Source organism: Choloepus didactylus, chromosome 5 (assembly GCF_015220235.1).
Source record: "Choloepus didactylus isolate mChoDid1 chromosome 5, mChoDid1.pri, whole genome shotgun sequence".
Lineage (NCBI taxonomy): Eukaryota > Metazoa > Chordata > Mammalia > Pilosa > Megalonychidae > Choloepus > Choloepus didactylus.
In genome coordinates this window covers 50,528,310-50,545,060 of record NC_051311.1, presented here as the reverse complement: position 1 = coordinate 50,545,060, position 16,751 = coordinate 50,528,310, and the positions used below count along the sequence as shown (strand labels likewise).

The 16,751-nt window shown below is 39.2% G+C and overlaps 1 pseudogene; it reads right to left on the bottom strand.

The window, feature by feature from the left end:
- Window positions 1–5,727: 5,727 nt before the first annotated feature.
- On the bottom strand, window positions 5,728–8,962 carry LOC119534906 (annotated as a pseudogene).
- Between the last annotated feature and the right edge of the window lie 7,789 nt (window positions 8,963–16,751).

The following is a 16,751-nucleotide window of genomic DNA, read 5'->3' as shown; positions in this document are numbered from 1 at the left end:
GGCCCTCAATTGCTCCTAGCCAGGACTGATTTCAGGCCTGGATGGAGAGTGGGGATGGTGGACAGTGACAGCACTTGCATTTGACATGCTTCCCCTGTGATCTGTTCTCATGCTTACTCAGGTAGACTCTCATACACACACACTGCAAAGTTGTTCTATACAGAATTATATAGAATAGGGATCAGATCTCAGACCCATGTTTGGAAGCTATGGGAAGCAGATTGGCAGATTGGTATGTGTGTTTGTGTGTGGCTCTTTTAAAAAATTTTTTTAGAGAAGTTGTGGTTTACAGAACATCATGCATGAAATACAGGCTTCCCACATACCACCTGTTCTAGTTTGCTAATGCTGCGGAATGCAAAACACCAGAGATGGATTGGCTTTTATAAAAAGGGGGTTTATTTGGCTACACAGTTACAGTCTTAAGGCCATAAAGTGTCCAAGGTAACACATCAGTAATCGGGTACCTTCACTGGAGGATGGCCAATGGTGTCCGGAAAACCTCTGTTAGCTGGAAGGCACGTGGCTGGTGTCTGCTCCAAAGTTCTGGTTTCAAAATGGCTTTCTCCCAGGACGTTCCTCTCTAGCAAGCTTGCTCTTCTTCAAAACATCACTCACAGCTGCACTGAGTTCCTTCTGTTATGTCAGCTTATTTATATGCCTCCACTGATCAACTTAAACCCACCCTGGATGGGTGGAGCAACACCTCCATGGAAATTATCCAATCAGAGTCATCACCCATAGCTGGGTGGGGTGCATTCCAACGAAACACTCAAAGAATTACAATCTAATCAACCCTGATAACATTTGCTCACACAAGATTACATCAAAGATAACGGCATTTGGGGGACATAATACATTCAAACCAGCACACCACCCCATCACCAATACCTTGCATTGGTGTGGATCATGTGTTACAAGTGATGACAGCACTTTGTCATAACTGTACTATTAATTAAAGGCCACAGTTTAATTTAGGTTTCACTGTGAGGTGTAGTTCCATGGATTTTTTTTTAATTTTTATTCTGTTACAATACACACAATCTAATGTCTCCCCCTTTTAATACTATTCAGATATAAATTTCAATGCTGTTAATTACATTCACGATATTGTGCTACCATTACCACCATCTATTACCAAAACATTTCCATCATTCCAAATAGGAACCCTGTACATTTTAAGCCTTGACTTCCCATTCCTTATTCCCACCTTATCCCTTGGTAACCTATATTCTATATTTTGACTTTATGAGTTTGCTTATTATAATAGTTTCAAAACAGTGAGATCATAAAATATTTTTCCTTTTGTGTCTGGCTTAGTTCACTCAACCTGATGTCTTCAATGTTCATTCATGTTGTCACATGTATCAGGACTTCATTCTTTTATATGGCTAATAATATTCTATTGGATTTCATTTTTTATGACTAATAATATTCTGTTGCATGTATACACCACATTTTATTTATCCATTCACCACATGATGGGCCCTTGGGTTGCTGCCCTCTTTTGGCAATTGAGAATAATGCCACTGTGAAAATCAGTGTGCAAATAACTGTCCAATCCCTACTTTCAATTCTTTTCGGTATATACCTAGTAGTGGGATTGCTGGGTCATATGGGAGTTCTGAACTTAGCTTTCTGAGGAATTGCTAAACTGCCCTCCACAGCAGCAGCACCATTTTTCATTGCCACCAGCAATGAATGAGTGTTCCTACTTCTCTACATCCTCTCTAACATTTGTAATTTTCTGTTTTGTATTGTTTTGTTTTGTTTTAATAATAGCTACTCTAGTGGGTGTGAAATGCTAGCTTATTATGGTTCTGATTTCCATTTCCCTGATGGCTAATGATGTAGAGCATATTGTCATGTGATTTCTGGACATCTGTATACTTTCTTTGAAGGGATGTCTGTTCAACTCTTTTCCCCATTTTTAAATTGGGTTGATTTTCCTTTTGTTGTTAAGTTGAAGGATTTCTTTATATATTCTGGATAGTAATTCTTTGTTGGATATGTGGTTTCCAAATATTTTCTCCCGTTGTATAGGTTGTTGTTTTGTTTTCATTATAAAGTCCTTTGAGGCATAAAAGTTTTTAGTTTAGATGAGGTCCCATTTATCTATTTTTTCTTTTGTTGTTTGTGTGTTGAGTGTAAAGTCTAAGAAATCGTTGCCTAACACAAGGTCCTGAAGATTCTTCCCTATGCTTTCTTTGAGGAGTTTGATAGTTCTACTTCTTCTATTAAGACTTTGATCCATTTTGGGTTGATTTTAGTAAATGGTGTGAGGGAGGGGTCCTCCTTTTTTTCTTTACAAATAGAGATCCAGTTTTTCCAGGCCATGTGTTGAAGAGACAGTTTTTTCTCAGTTGAGTGATTTTTGCCACCTTATCAAAAATCAGTTAGCCATAAATGTGAGGATTGATTTCTGAGCCCTCAGTTTATTTACATTGGTCTATATGTGTGTCCTTGTGCCAATACCATGGTGTTTGGATTACTGCAGCATTGTAATAAATTTTAAGATCAGGAAGTGTGAGGCCTCCAACTTTATTTGTCTTTTTCAAGATGGCTTTAGCTATTCAGGAACTCCTACCCTTCTATATAAATTTGATGGTTGGCTTTTCTATTTCTGCAAAGAAGACTATTGGAATTTTGATTGGGATTACATTGAATCTAAAAATTTCTTCAGGTAGTATTGACATCTTGGTGATATTTAGTCATCCAATCCATGAACATAGAATGTCATTCCATTTATTGTTCTTCTTTGATTTCGTTTAGTAACTTTTGGTAGTTTTCTGTGTACAAGTCCTTTACATCTTTGGTTAGATTTATTCCTAGATATTTGATTCTTTTATTTGCTATTGTGAATTGAATTTTTTTCTTTATTACTTTTTCCAATTGTTCATTGTGTACAGAAACACTACTGATTTTTTGGGTGTTGATCTTGTACCCTGCCACTTTGCTGAGCTCATTTATTAGCTCTAAGAGCTTTGTTGTGGATTTTTCAGGATTTTCTGCACATAGGACCATATCATCTGCAAATAGGGAAAGTTTTACTTCTTTCATTCCGATTGGGATGTCATTTATTTCTTTTTCTTGCCAATTGCTCCAGCAAGAACTTCCAATACAATGTGGATTCACAGTGGTGACAGTGGGCATCCTTGTCTTGCTCCTGATCTCTTTCACCATTAAGTAGGACATTAACTCTGGGGTTTTCATATATGCCCTTTCCCATGTTGAGGAAGTTTTCTTCTATTCCTAGTGTTCTAAGTGTTTTTGTCAAGAAAGGATGCTGTAGTTTGTAAAATGCCTTTTGGGAAATGCATTAGTTGAGATGACCATCTGTGGTTTTTCTTTCATTCTGTTAAGGTGGTGTATTAGTTAGGGTTCTCTAGGGAAACAGAATCAATGAGAGGTGTCTCTGACTATCAGATTTGTAAAAGTGACTCACACAACTGTATGTATGCACGAGTCCAAATTCTGTAGAGTAGTCAGCAAACTGTCAACTCCAAGGAAGACGTCTGATGAACTCCTCAGGAAACGAACCAGCAACTTCGACGAACTCCTTAGGAAATGAACTGGGATCTTCAACGAACGTGTTTGATGAACTCCTCAGGAAACCAACCGGCAACTTCAACGAATTCCCCAGGAAACGCTTCACTGGGCAGCCAAAGAAGTGAAGGTCCTCTGTCTCACTTATAAGTCTTCAACTGATTAATTGGATTAAATCCAGCCAATTGCATTCTCTCATTGTGGAAGACACGCCCTTTGGTGAGTCATCAGTCACAGCTGCAGTCAATTGACTGATGATTTAATAAACCAGCCTGTTGGTTTATTAACCAGCCACAAATGTCCTCGCAGCAATTGTTAGGCCAGTGTTTGCTTGACCAGACAGTTGGGTACCATCACCTGGCCAAGTTGACACATGAACCTAACCATCACAGGTGGTGTATTACATTAATTGATTTTCTTACATTGATCCAAACTTGCATAGCAGGGATAAATCCCACTTGATTATGGTTTATAATTTATGGATTCCATTTGCTAGTGTTTTGTTGAGGATTTTTGCATTGATATTCATAAGAGATATTGGTCTGTGGTTTTCTTTTCTTGTGCTATCTTTACCTGACTTTGGTATGAGGGTGATGTCAGCCTCGTAGAATGACTTAGGGAGTGTTCCCTGCTCTTCAATGTTTTGGAAGGGTTTGAGCAGAATTGAAGTTAATCTTCTTGTCATGTTTGGTAGAATTCTCCTGTGAAGCCATATGGTCCTGGGTTTTTCTTTGTTGGAGGGTTTTGATTACAGATTCAATTGGTTACAGATTAATTGTTTTGTTAAGATTTCTATTTCTTCTTGAGCCAAAAAGTTTGTGTGTTTCTAAGAATTTGTCCAGTTCATCTAGGTTATCTAATTCATTGGCATACAGTTGTTCATAGTAACCTTTTATTTTTTACTTATTACTTTAAGCATGCTAAAAACAATCACATCAAAAAAGTATACAAATTTTAAAATGTCATAGATGACATAAGAATATAGTGTGTGTGTGTATATATATATATTGCATATATATATATAATGTGTGTATATATATATACAGTATTTTCCACAATGATAATTTAATGGCCTGGGAAAATCCTTTGACTATATTCTTTAAGGGAAGATGGTGTAAATGAACCGTGGGCCCCTTGGGGTGAGGCCCTACAAAAATTTAAGGGGTACAGGAAGAAGTAACCATATTGTTAATCCTGCTTTCAAATCAATTTCACAGGTGTTTATTCTTCTGGCACATGTGAGTGCTTGAAGATCCTAGCTTGCACCTTCTCCTGCTGGCTTCCACTGGAGAGCTAGAATGCAGCACTGCCTCCACTCCTGGCAGGGAAGGTTCTCCTCTGAGCTTGAAAAGTCAGACCAGAACACAGGGCATGAAAATGCTACTCTGATCTCAGGGCAAATAGAATCAAGTCCCGCACCTTTGGCCATAAACTTACTTTAACTGCCCTGATTTTTAAGCACCATTAAATGAGTAACCTTTCCCTTCAATGTCTTTAATTTTCAGATTGAAATAAAATGAAAGCAATTGAAGGAGCATGATGAGAATTCTGTGAGGTGGTGAATTAGTAAAGCCAGAGTAAACCCTTTAGTTAGTTTAAAGACTGGGGGAAAAAAAGGGGGGGGGGGGCTTGACTAAAAAGACAAGTTAAGGTAAAGAAGAATAACAATTTACTGCATGGATCTAGACTATAAGTAGTTGTTTTTTTAAATGTTTCTTTAGTTCTGTGTATCAGAGGCTTACGGTTATCTATTGAAAGACACATGCTGCATATAGCAGTCTATATAAAATATAGACAAAATATCTATTCTACACAGCTTTTCAGCTCTTTGTAACATTACTCAAAATAGAATGGGTCAATAGAATAAAAATATTCAGGTTTTGGAGAAAGCTCTATATGAAACTGAGTAATGAATTGTTATTATGTGTGCATCCCTAAATGCAATGGTTATGTTTCCATGTTAAATGCTTTCTAACAGGTTCAGGAATGATGCATTTTTAATTGCTCATCTTAAGCAGCATCTACGTGGAATGAAAATATTTCCATATATTCTTATTAACATATATTAGAATTGCACAAGTTGTTTACAATTGTATAAAATACTGCTTTGGCAATTACAAACAAGCAATGTAGGAGTTACATGGTTCTCTTCTCTTGTCTATAGCAAGTATAGATAAATTCTCACAGCAATACTGATTGTTGAACCGAAAGTCAAACCCGATTTCTGTAGTGATATGCTGGAGGGGAGGGATCTGAATATTGATACCAGCTGAACTGGCATCTTCTGAATCTACACCGAACTGGACTGTCAACTAAAACTGCCAGGAGGTCATGGTCCTGAAAGGTCAGGTATTGAAAGTTGGGCTATTTTGGTACATTGCTTAGGTGGCTACCCTTACCATCTGGATACCAGGATTGTCCATGCACCTCAGATTCTGTCTACATTTAGCTATCTTCTGACCATTTTCTGTTATCTGGCAAATAATGCACTGTAAGAATGACGAATTTTCCATTCTTTGGTGACCCAATTTGCCTGAATATCCCCCAACACCAATGTCAACAAGAAGAACTTCTATTTGACTAGAGGGTAGTAGAAGAGGACCAAGGCAGCTGTAAGATTTCTCTGGAGAAGCATCTGTTGAAAGAGCAGAACCGGGTGGTCTCCTGGAAGGACCCAGCTGTGCCCCGCGGCTGGAGTGTGACGGCATGAAGCTGCTGTCAGTCGTCGGGCCCACTTCGGCGAGTTCCGGTGGCAAGTGGGGGGTGGGGTTGGGGGGTTCGCTGTAGGAAGATGAGCGTGCCATTCCAGGATCTCCCCCTCTATCTGAGTGGGGTGTTTTAGGTAACCTGGAGGCTGTGCCTTAAAAGTAAAATGGTTTGATACTTTTGATGGACAGGCACTTGGCTCCGCCTGCTTTCTTTCTTTCTTTTTTTTTTTTTTTTTTGATTTTTTTAATGCAATTTTAATAAGATTTATTCACATACCATACAGTCATCCAAAGTGTACAATCAGTTGTTCACAGTATCATCACATAGTTGTGCATTCATCACCACAATCAGTTTTTTGAACCTTTTCACTACTCCAAAAACTAAGAATAAAAATAAAAATAAAAGTAAAAAAGAATACCCCAAACATCTCATACTCCTTTTTCTCCTCCATTATTCATTTACTTTTTGTCCCCCTTTTTTCTATTCATTTGCCCATATACTGGATAAAGGGAGTATGAGTCACAAGGTTTTCACAATCACACAGTCACACCGTGTAAGCTATACAGTTATAGATCATCTTCAAGAATCAAGGCTACTGGATTGCAGTTAAAGAGTTTCAGGTATTTCCTTCTAGCTATTCTAGTATACTAAAAGCTAAAAAGGGATATCTATATAATGCATAAGAATAACCTCCAGAATGACCTCTCGACTCCATTTGAGATATCTCAGCCACTGAAACTTTATTTTGTTTAATTTCTCTTCCCCTTTTGGTCAGGAAGGTATTCTGAATCCCACGATGCTGGTGCCACTGGATGATTTTAAACGTGAAGTGAGATAACCAGATTCTCCTTTGAAATATTGTCATTGCAGAGCAGAAGAAGTGGAAAAGAGCAACTCCAAAGGTGGGCCAGGACCACAGCAGCTATGGAGAGGGGGCTTGTAGGGGTCCGCCTGCTTTCTTGGACTATTAGTGTGCACCGCATGCTTTGGAGTTTTCGAGGAAACCCTTTTAAATGCCTCTTCAACAGCAGCACCCTGTTCTCTTTCAGCCCCAGGGACGTTATCCTAATGTGAGGCGTTTGAGCCCTGCTCCCTGTCACCTGCATCCAGAACCTTTATCTTTTGCCTTATAGTTGATACTCGAAAATCAGCTGAACTTGGGACAGTGATTTTAACCGTGGGATTTGCTGGACTACTTTTGCTTTCAATGGCATATTTGGCAGTTTTTTTCAATATCTGAATTATCTGAGGGTTATTCCATTTGGGCACAAGTACTTTTCTGATATTTGAAGTAGCATTGCTATTTTGGTTAGCAGCTGCATTATTATATTGCTTGGACTTGTCTTATGGAGCTGATGGAAGTTTCCTTTGAAAGTCATCCCTTAAGCTTTTTGCTATCCTTCACCCACTGATTTCTGTCTCAGCTGCCTTGCTCTTTGTGGGTTGCAAGTTCGATTCTGATGGTGAAGGGAATGCTTGCTTCCGGTGAGGGGAGGGCCACTTTCTCTCTTGGGGACCCTGTAGGGACTTGACCTGCCAACACTTCTCTCTCCGAGGCTTAGGTGCTGAATGCCAGCAGACTGCCTTTCAGGCCAAAGTTGCCCCCAAAGGCTTCCTTGGATATTCATCCTCTTCACCAGGTTCTGGGAGATTCTAACTTTGCTCGCTTTGGTTCTGCCATAGAAATTTGAAGTTGCTCTATTACAAAGTCATCTTTGAAGAAAAAATTCTTTGCCAGAATGTCCTGAAGAAATTCTACAAGTTCTTCCACAGACAATTTCATTAGATTTTTTTTTGTGTGCAATTTTAAGATTGTATAAGATATAGCAGTAAGAATCCATTCTCCTTCAAAGATGTAGATATCCCATATTCTCAGGTTTCGTATAAATGGAGTAAGATCAAGGAAACATTGGAAAAACTATTTCATTGTGTAAAAACTTTTACAGATTTCTTGACAATCAAAGTGATGCTTAAGCTTGGACAAATTTATTCAGCATTTTTTCATGGTGTTCTTGAAACCTCAAAAGTCTAGGAAAACTTGGACAAAAAATTCATGCATGGCATGTTAGGGACCTAAGAACAGTTTGGCCAGGGCCCAGAAGGCATCTTCTTCATCCATGAACATAAGGAGTAAAGCTGTGATCTGGCTCATCCCTTGACAGTATCCAACTTCTGTATTATAAATAGGATACGCAGCAAGAACATGAAATAAGGATTGTTGCTTAATTCTATATCTGTGTCTAAACATAATATGGTCCCTAAATGTGCAGTTGACATCAAGGTCAATTTGTCTGATATCAGATGAACAACCCCATGCTCTGTGTTTTAATTTACTATAAAGGTCTCTTGTTTCTTCTTTCATTTTAAGGATCTCAAGAAGTAAAGCCCAGACTTCTCCTCTGAGTTGGAATGGGATTCCTTTGAAAATTCTCCTATGAAACTTTTCAGTGTTCTTGTATTTTTCCCATCCTTGCAGCATTTTCAGCCACTTTGTAGTTCTTTCCATTTCAAGGTGTTTTTACTGTTTCATAGCCACATTGTGATGCGGGAGCTCTTCTTCATGTAAAAAGCCAAACCCATCTGCGACTTTGTAAATAAGGTAATCGGCATCTTCTCGAGGCTCAATCTCTGCACCTTCGCATCCTCTGTCGTATTTAGTAACTGTTTCCTGGGCAAGTTTGACTGGTACATCTTGCTCTGAATTCATGACTAGAAATGTCTCTGTGTGTTGTCCAAACCAGATACTAAACCAAAATGTGCTGTCCGAGATTTCTCAGAGGATTACATGTCCCCGGGACCGTCCGGTCGGCGGAGGCCCTGGGAGCGGGTCAAGCCGGGGTCCCGGCGCGGCTGCGCTGCCCGGCAGGGGCTACCGCAGGGCCCCCCACCCCACTGTTTCCTTCCGAGAGTATCGCGGCGGAGCCCAGCCCGGAAACAGGCACAGTATCCTTTTTCCCCCCCCCCCTCTTTTTTTTTTTTATTGTAGAATATAACAAATATATATATACACACATACATACGTATGTATATGTAATAATTTTCCAAGTGCAATTTAACAAGTAGAGAGCAAATTTCAAAGAATATTATAGATTACAAGTCTATAGTTTCAGCTATTTCCTTATTGTGAAATATAACATATATACAAAAAGGTACTATCTTTCAAAGTATGATTTAACAAGTAGATACATAGGAAATTTCCAAAGTTTTTATGAGTTATAGTACCACAGTTTCAGTTATTTCCTTATTGTGAAATATAACATATATACAAAAAGGCATAGCTTTCAAATTACACTTTAACAAGTAGCCATAGAACAAACTTCAAAGGATGTTATGGGCTACAGTTCCACCATTTCAATTGTTTCCTTCTGTCTATTCTAATACCCTAGCAACTAAGAAAAATCAAATTATATAAAGCTTCAGTGTTCATAATTTTTTGGTAAATGCCACCTTGTCTGTTGCTACCCCCTCCCCTAGTTTAATCACTTTCCCAATCTTCAGGGATGTCTAGACAGTGACCACTCTAACCTATTCAAGTTGCAAAGGGGTGTCACTTTATGAGCAAAGGGGACATATCTGGTAGATGTTCTTGAAGAGGCTATTGCCTCTGGGTTTTCGGACTTAGCTGGCATAGGAGCACAGCATCCTTTTATAGTCCTTTTTATTTCAGTGAGGTCAGGAGTAATGTTCCCCTTTTCATTTCTCATTTTCATTATTTGTATCCTCTCTCTTTTTTGCTTTGTCAGTGTAACTAAAGGTTTGTTGGTTTTCTTGATCTTTTCAAAGAACCAAATTTTGGTTTTGCTGATTACCTGTGTTGTTTTTTTTGTTTGTATGTTTTCTATTTCATTTATCTGTGTTTTAATCTTTGTTATTTCCTTCCTTCTGCTCACTTTGAGTTTAGTTTGCTCTTCTATTTCTAGGTCTTCCAGTTTTGAGGTTAGGTCTCTGATTTGAAGTCTCTCTTCTTTTCTTAACGTAAGCATTTAGAGTTATAAATTTCCCACTCAGCACTACCTTCACTACATCCCATAAGTTTGGGTATCTTGTATTTTCATTTTTATTCACCTCAAGATATTTCCTAATTTTGCTTTTGATTTCCTCTTTAATTCATTGCTTACGAGTATAGTGTTTAATTGCCACATATTTGTGAATTTTCCATTTCTCCCTCTGTTACTGTTTTCTAGCTTCATTCCACTGTGGTTGAATATGCACTATATGATTTCAATATTTAAAAATTTATTGAGGCTTATTTTGTGACCTAATATATGGTCTATCCTAGAGACTGATCCTTGTCCACTTGAGAAGAAAGTGTATTCTGTTTTTGTTGGGTGCAGTGTTCTGTATATGTCTGTTAAAGCTAGTTGGTTTACTCTCTAAGTCAACTTGGCAGGTGGATTCACTGCCCTCCCCCCCACATGGGACATGATTCCCCCGGGGGGTGTAAATCTCCCTGGCAATGTGGATGTGACTCCTGGGGATGAGTCTGGACCTGGCAATGTGGGATTAAGAAAGCCTCCTGGATCAAAAGGAGGAAGAGAAATGAAACAAAGTAAAGTTTCAGGGGCAGAGAGATTTCAAATGGAGTCAAGAGGTCATTCTAGAGGTTATACTTAGCATTACATAGATATCCCTTTTTAGTTTTTAGTGTATTGGAATAGCTGGGAGGAAATACCTGGACCCATTGAACTGTAACCCAGTGGCCTTGATTCTTGAAGATGATGGTATAACTATATAGCTTATATGGTATGACTGTGTGATTGTAGAAAAACCTGTGGCTCACACTCCCTTTATCCACTGTATGGACATATGAGTTGAAAAATGGGGACAAAAAAGTAAATGAATAATAGGGGGGCTTTTTTATTTCTTTTATTCTTATTCTTGTTTTTAAATTTTTTGGAATAATGAAAATGTTCAAAAATTAACTGGTGATGAAGGCACAACTATATGATGATACTGTGAACAACTGTACACTCTGGATGATTTTATGGTATGTGACTATAGCTCAATCAAATTGCAAGGTAAAAAAACTAGTTGGTTTAGTGTATTATTCAAGTCTTGGACTTCCTTATTGCTCTTCTGACTAAAGGTTCTATCCATTAGTGGAAGTGGTGTCTTAATGTCTCCCACTATGAATGTAGAACCATCAGTTTCTCTCTTCAAATCTGTCAGTATTTGGTTCATATGTTTTGGGGCTCTGCTGCTAGTTGCGTATATATTTATAATTGTTTTATCTTCCTATTGAATTTTCCCCGGACACAATACACATCTTTGTCCCTAGTAACTGTTTTTTACTTAAAGTTTATTTTATACAATATTAGTATAACCACAACAGCTCTCTTTTGGTTACTACTTGCATGGCATTTTTTTTTCCATGGTATTTTTTTTTCCATCCTTTCACCCTCAACCTGCTTGTATCTTTGACTTTAAGGTCTTGTGCAGACAGCATATAGTTAGGTCATGCTTTTTTTTTTTTTTTTTTTTTTTTTTAATCAATTCTGCCAATTTCTGTCTTTTGACTGGAGAGTTTTATCCATATACATTTAAATTCACTACTGATAATATAGGTCTTTCTTCTGCCATTTTGCTGTTTAGCCTTTGTAAGTCTTATATTTTTTGTCCCACACTTCTGTTAAAACCGACTTTTATATTTATTTGCTTTCTTGTGTTGTACCATATGGAGAGCCTTCTAACTTGCATCTCAATTTATTTTCATTTGTTTTCCTTGTGGTTACCATGGGGTTAACACTTAACTTCCTAAATACATAGCAATTATATTTGGTCTGATACCAACTTAACTCCAATAACATGCACATATGCTATTCCTATACCCCTCTGTCCCCTCACTATTTTTTTACCTGTTATCACTTATATCTTTGTACATTGTGTATCCTAAAACCTATATTTATCATTACTATTTATGCATTTGCATTTTAGCACCTGTAGGAAGTAAGAAGTAGAATTACATACCAAACAATACAATACAATAATACTGAGATTTATAATTACCCAAATGGTTACTTTCACCACAGTCTTTATTTTTTTATGCTGCTTTAACTACTGTCTAGTGTCCTTTCTTTCTTTCAGTCTGAACAATTCCCTTTAGCATTGCTTGTAGGGCAGATCTAGTGGCGATGAACTCCCTCAGTTTTTGTTTATCTGATAATGTCTTAGCCTCTCCCTCATTTTTGAAAAAGAGTCTTACCAGATATAAAACTCTTGACTGGCAGTTCTTTCCTTCAGCAGTTTAAGTATTTCAACCTACTGCTTTCTTGCCTCTGTGGTTTCTAATGAGAAATCAGCACTCAATCTAATTGGGACTCTCTTGTATACAACATATTGCTTTTCTTTTGCAGCTTACATTACAGAACTCTTTCCTTGTCCCTTGCAGTTGATAGTGTAATCAATATATGATGGGGTGTATTTTTCTTCAGGTTTATACTGTTTGATGTTCTCTGAGTTTCTCAATGTGCATATTCATGTCTTTTGTTAAGCTGGGGAAATTCACTTTGATTATTTCTTTGACTACTCCTTCTGCCCCTTTCTCTCTTTCTTTTCCTTCTGGGATTCTCATAATGCATATATATCTGTCTTAAGCTATTTTCACTTTTAACATTTCTTATTTCTTTCTCTTCCTCAGCCTGACTCATTTCAAGTGTCTTCTCTTCAAGTTCACTGATTCTTTCTTCTGCCAGCTCCAATCTGCTCTTGAAACCCTCCTGGGCATTTTTCATTTCAATTATTGTGATCTTCAACTCCAATAGTTCTGTTTGTTACCTTTTTAAAATTTCTATCTCTTTACTTAGACTCTCATATTGTTCATTCATTGTTTTCCTGATATCCTATAGTTCTTACTCTGTACTTTCCTTCATCTCCTTAAGTATTTTTAAGATCATTTTTTAAAGGCTTTGTTCAGTGTGACCAAATTCTCATCTTCTCTGTTGATGTTTTCTGCATTTTTATCCTCTTCCTTTGGATGGGCCATGATTTCCTGTTTCTTTGTCTTGTACTCTTTTGTTGCATACTGTATATTTTAACATTTTAAAATGTTAACTCTGGGTTTTACTTCCTGGGATGTCTGTTTCTTTGTTTTGGAACCAGCTGGAGATAAGATAGGGATTTTCAGCCCTTCTATCAGGAAGGTCTGCCCAAGGTGAACGCAGTGTGCAGGGTCTTCCCTGTCTTTCTGGGCTTCTGTCTTGTCCTGGGCTCTTGCTTCTTACTTGTTTTACAGTTCGTCTGTTTACAAGATTTTGGTTGTTCCCTCTGTTTCCCAGGAGACAGACCTCCCTCTCCTGGGTATTCAACACTGGCAGGCCTTTGCCACAGACTGTCTGCCTCTATAGTTTTTTATATTCCTTTCATTGTCTCATGCTTCTTTTGCCTGGAGTGCAAATTCTGTGAGTAGGCTAACCTGGAGAAGACTTTCCAAAGTCAGTCTTTCCCAGCCAAAACAGAGGCAGGGACCCATGAAGGGGGTGCAGACCAGCTCCAAAGTGCCCAAAAGCTTCTCTGATAGTTTTCCAAAGCTGACCTTTCTTGGCCTGCCCTGCAGATACAGTCCTTCAGCTAACTGTCCCCTGCAGTCCTGAGGAAGCATCGTGTCTTTAAATCGCCACCACCTCCATCCCTGTCCAGGGAGGTTTGAAACAATGGCTGCCACTGCCTTTGTCTGGGGCAGGTTGAAATAATAGCTGGCTTCAGAGCCGGGATCCAGTGATCCAAATTTGCTACTCAAAAGTCTGGATCAGCAATTGGCTGTGCCCACCCCTGACCTGGTAGAAGGTCCCTTTCTGTCCCCAGCAGCTAGCCAAGGACTGCCACAAGAGGTGGGATGGGCACTGGTAGCCACTGTGAGGAGAGAGCAAGTTACAGTTCTTTGCCATATTTATCTGTTTCTTCTTCCTGCTCTTCGCTGGATGCTATACAGTGTTCTTCTGGCCTGTAGAGGTTAGAAATAACTGTTTCAGACAGTTCCTGCCTGTTTAGTAGTTGTTTTAGTGGAAGGACTGAGTCCTGGAACTCTCTGCTCTGCCATCTTCACCAGAAATCTCTAGGGAGGCCAATTTTAATTTGATGTGAAGATGTACTGCCACCTATAGAAAAGATCTCCCCATCAACTAAGGCATTCAAAAAGAACTTAGTTGTTAGAAAAGGGGAAGGGAGAGTCTGAAAACTTACCTGAGGGTATTTACACATCAAATAAGGTTTTGAATTAGATGACTTTCAAGGGCCTATCTAACCCATTTTTTTTTTTTCCAGAATTGGAATGACAAATATGCCACACAGCTAATATTTTTTTTTAAATGTGGAAAGAAATTGTAAAAATTACAGGCTAAGTAATTTTCCTTTAAAATTTATCTGACAAAGATCTGAAATGACTGAAAGGCAAAACAAAAACAAAAATTCCCCAAGCTCCAAGATTTTAAATTCAAGAAAAATGTTCCAGATCTCAGCATGAAATGATCTAAAATAGGCAATATAATTTTCACATCTCCTGGAAAAATACTGAGTCATATTGCCCACCCACATCTTACAAAAATAACAGAAATTCAATGATTCAAGCAAGATACACTCTGTCATTGTCTGAAGCAAACATTTGAGTCATTCAGTAAAACTAGGAGCAAACTCCAAGCCGGTGACAAAAGTTTAAATTCCATGTCCCAAGGAAAGTTTTGCAGTGAGGACTTCTTTCCAGCCTCAGACATACCTTTCCTTGCACTCTGTGGTACCTTAGGGTTGGAAATTACCATCTTCCGTGAGAACAACAAATATCACCTGCTGAACAAGCTGTACTGAATGAGCAGTCATTCATTCAGGTAGAGTACAGCCAGTAGTCCAGTGAGCACTAATTATGACTCAATAAGCCACCCTCAGGGTCAAGGCCAAGCAGCTGGGGATAAAGGGTGGGAAAGGTCTCCCTGGATCTGCATGATCCCCAGGGCAGATGGAAGTCAGCCCACCTCCACCCCCTCAGATTCCCTCTGCCCCCAGAATTTCTTAGTATTTTTTCTATTCTCAGAAGCAGCAGCCCAGCCCTCCACCTGTGATTTTGTAACCCCTGCCTTTCCCTTTCCTTGCCAACCTTGTTCTATCCTTTAATCCCCTTCCTTGCTTGTGCATCTCTCATCTCCTTCTCCCCATGAACTCCCTTCCTTCTCTTCCTATGAGCTCAGGTTTCCCTCTGCATTGCCCAGCAGAGTGTATGATGGCAGTAACTGCTCAAGAAACATGTGACCTGGAGAGAATGACAACAAAAATAAAAGGAATTCTAGATAAGCTCTTCTGGAGCCCGTCACTCCTAAAAGAACTGACTGACCTAGCTTTTGCCATTCTTCCCTGAGGCACTTCAGTGCCTCTATTTCCTCACTCTCAATCAACTCTCCAATCTCTGGTATTCTGGTTTGCACTACTAGGACACCATAGAATTGGCTTCCAAAATGTCACCTATGGTCTCCTGATTGGTAAATTAAGGACCTCTTCTCCATCCCATTCTGCTTAATCTCTGCAGCACTTGATGACAGTGATGGCCCACCCTCTTAAAGGTTTATTCTTCTTTGTGTCCTGTGACACCCCTGGTTTTCCTCACAATAAAACAAACTATGGTATGTTGAACTGTGGACCTCAGAAAAAAACATGTTCTTAATCTTAATCCATTCCTGAGAATGTGAACCCATTATAAATAGAACCTTTTGAAGATGCCACTTTTAGTTAAGGTGTGGCCCAGTTCAATGAGGTTGGGCTTTAATCTTACTACTGGAGGTTTTAGGAAGAGAAAACCACAGGGAGGAGAGGCTGGAATGGAACCTGGAAGAGAAAGGAGAGGATGTCACCAAGTGAAGGGAAAGCCAAGGAACCCAAGGATCATCAACCAGCCAGAACACTCCCAACCCCAGGAGGAAGCAAGCCTCTGAAACCACGAGCCAACAAATTCTTGTTGTTAACCCAACCCATTGTGTTTGTCATAGCAGCCTGGAAACTCAGACACTAACTAAACACCTGCACAGCCCTTTCACTGCATCATCTTCTCTTTTGTCTGGCTCCTTTGCTGAACACCCAGGACTCCTTCTCTCCCCTCACAGAGCTCCCTCTCAAAGCCCTTCATGCCTCTCCCCTTGGTGCTGCTGACACCCAAATCCCCAGCTTCCCATCTCTGTTTCCACTGCCTCCAGAGCATTGCCCTCAGCATCTTGAACTCTTCACACCATTTTCTTTCCTCCCTACCTTGGCCACTTCACTTCCTTATCCTTCTGCAGTCTTCACCCTTCTTCCAGCTGTGCAAATATCAACCCTCCATTTCTGTTGGCTTTTTTTTAGGTTGTTACCCCCATTTACAACACTGTTAAACACCACACACACACACACACACACACGCACACACACACATCAAGAAAAGAATAGAAATAGTCTTTACCTGGCCCTATGAATTCTTTCTTGAAAGTTGTTTTCCCATCTATCCCCTCCTTCCCATCCTTTCCCTCTGCCCTTCCCACCATACA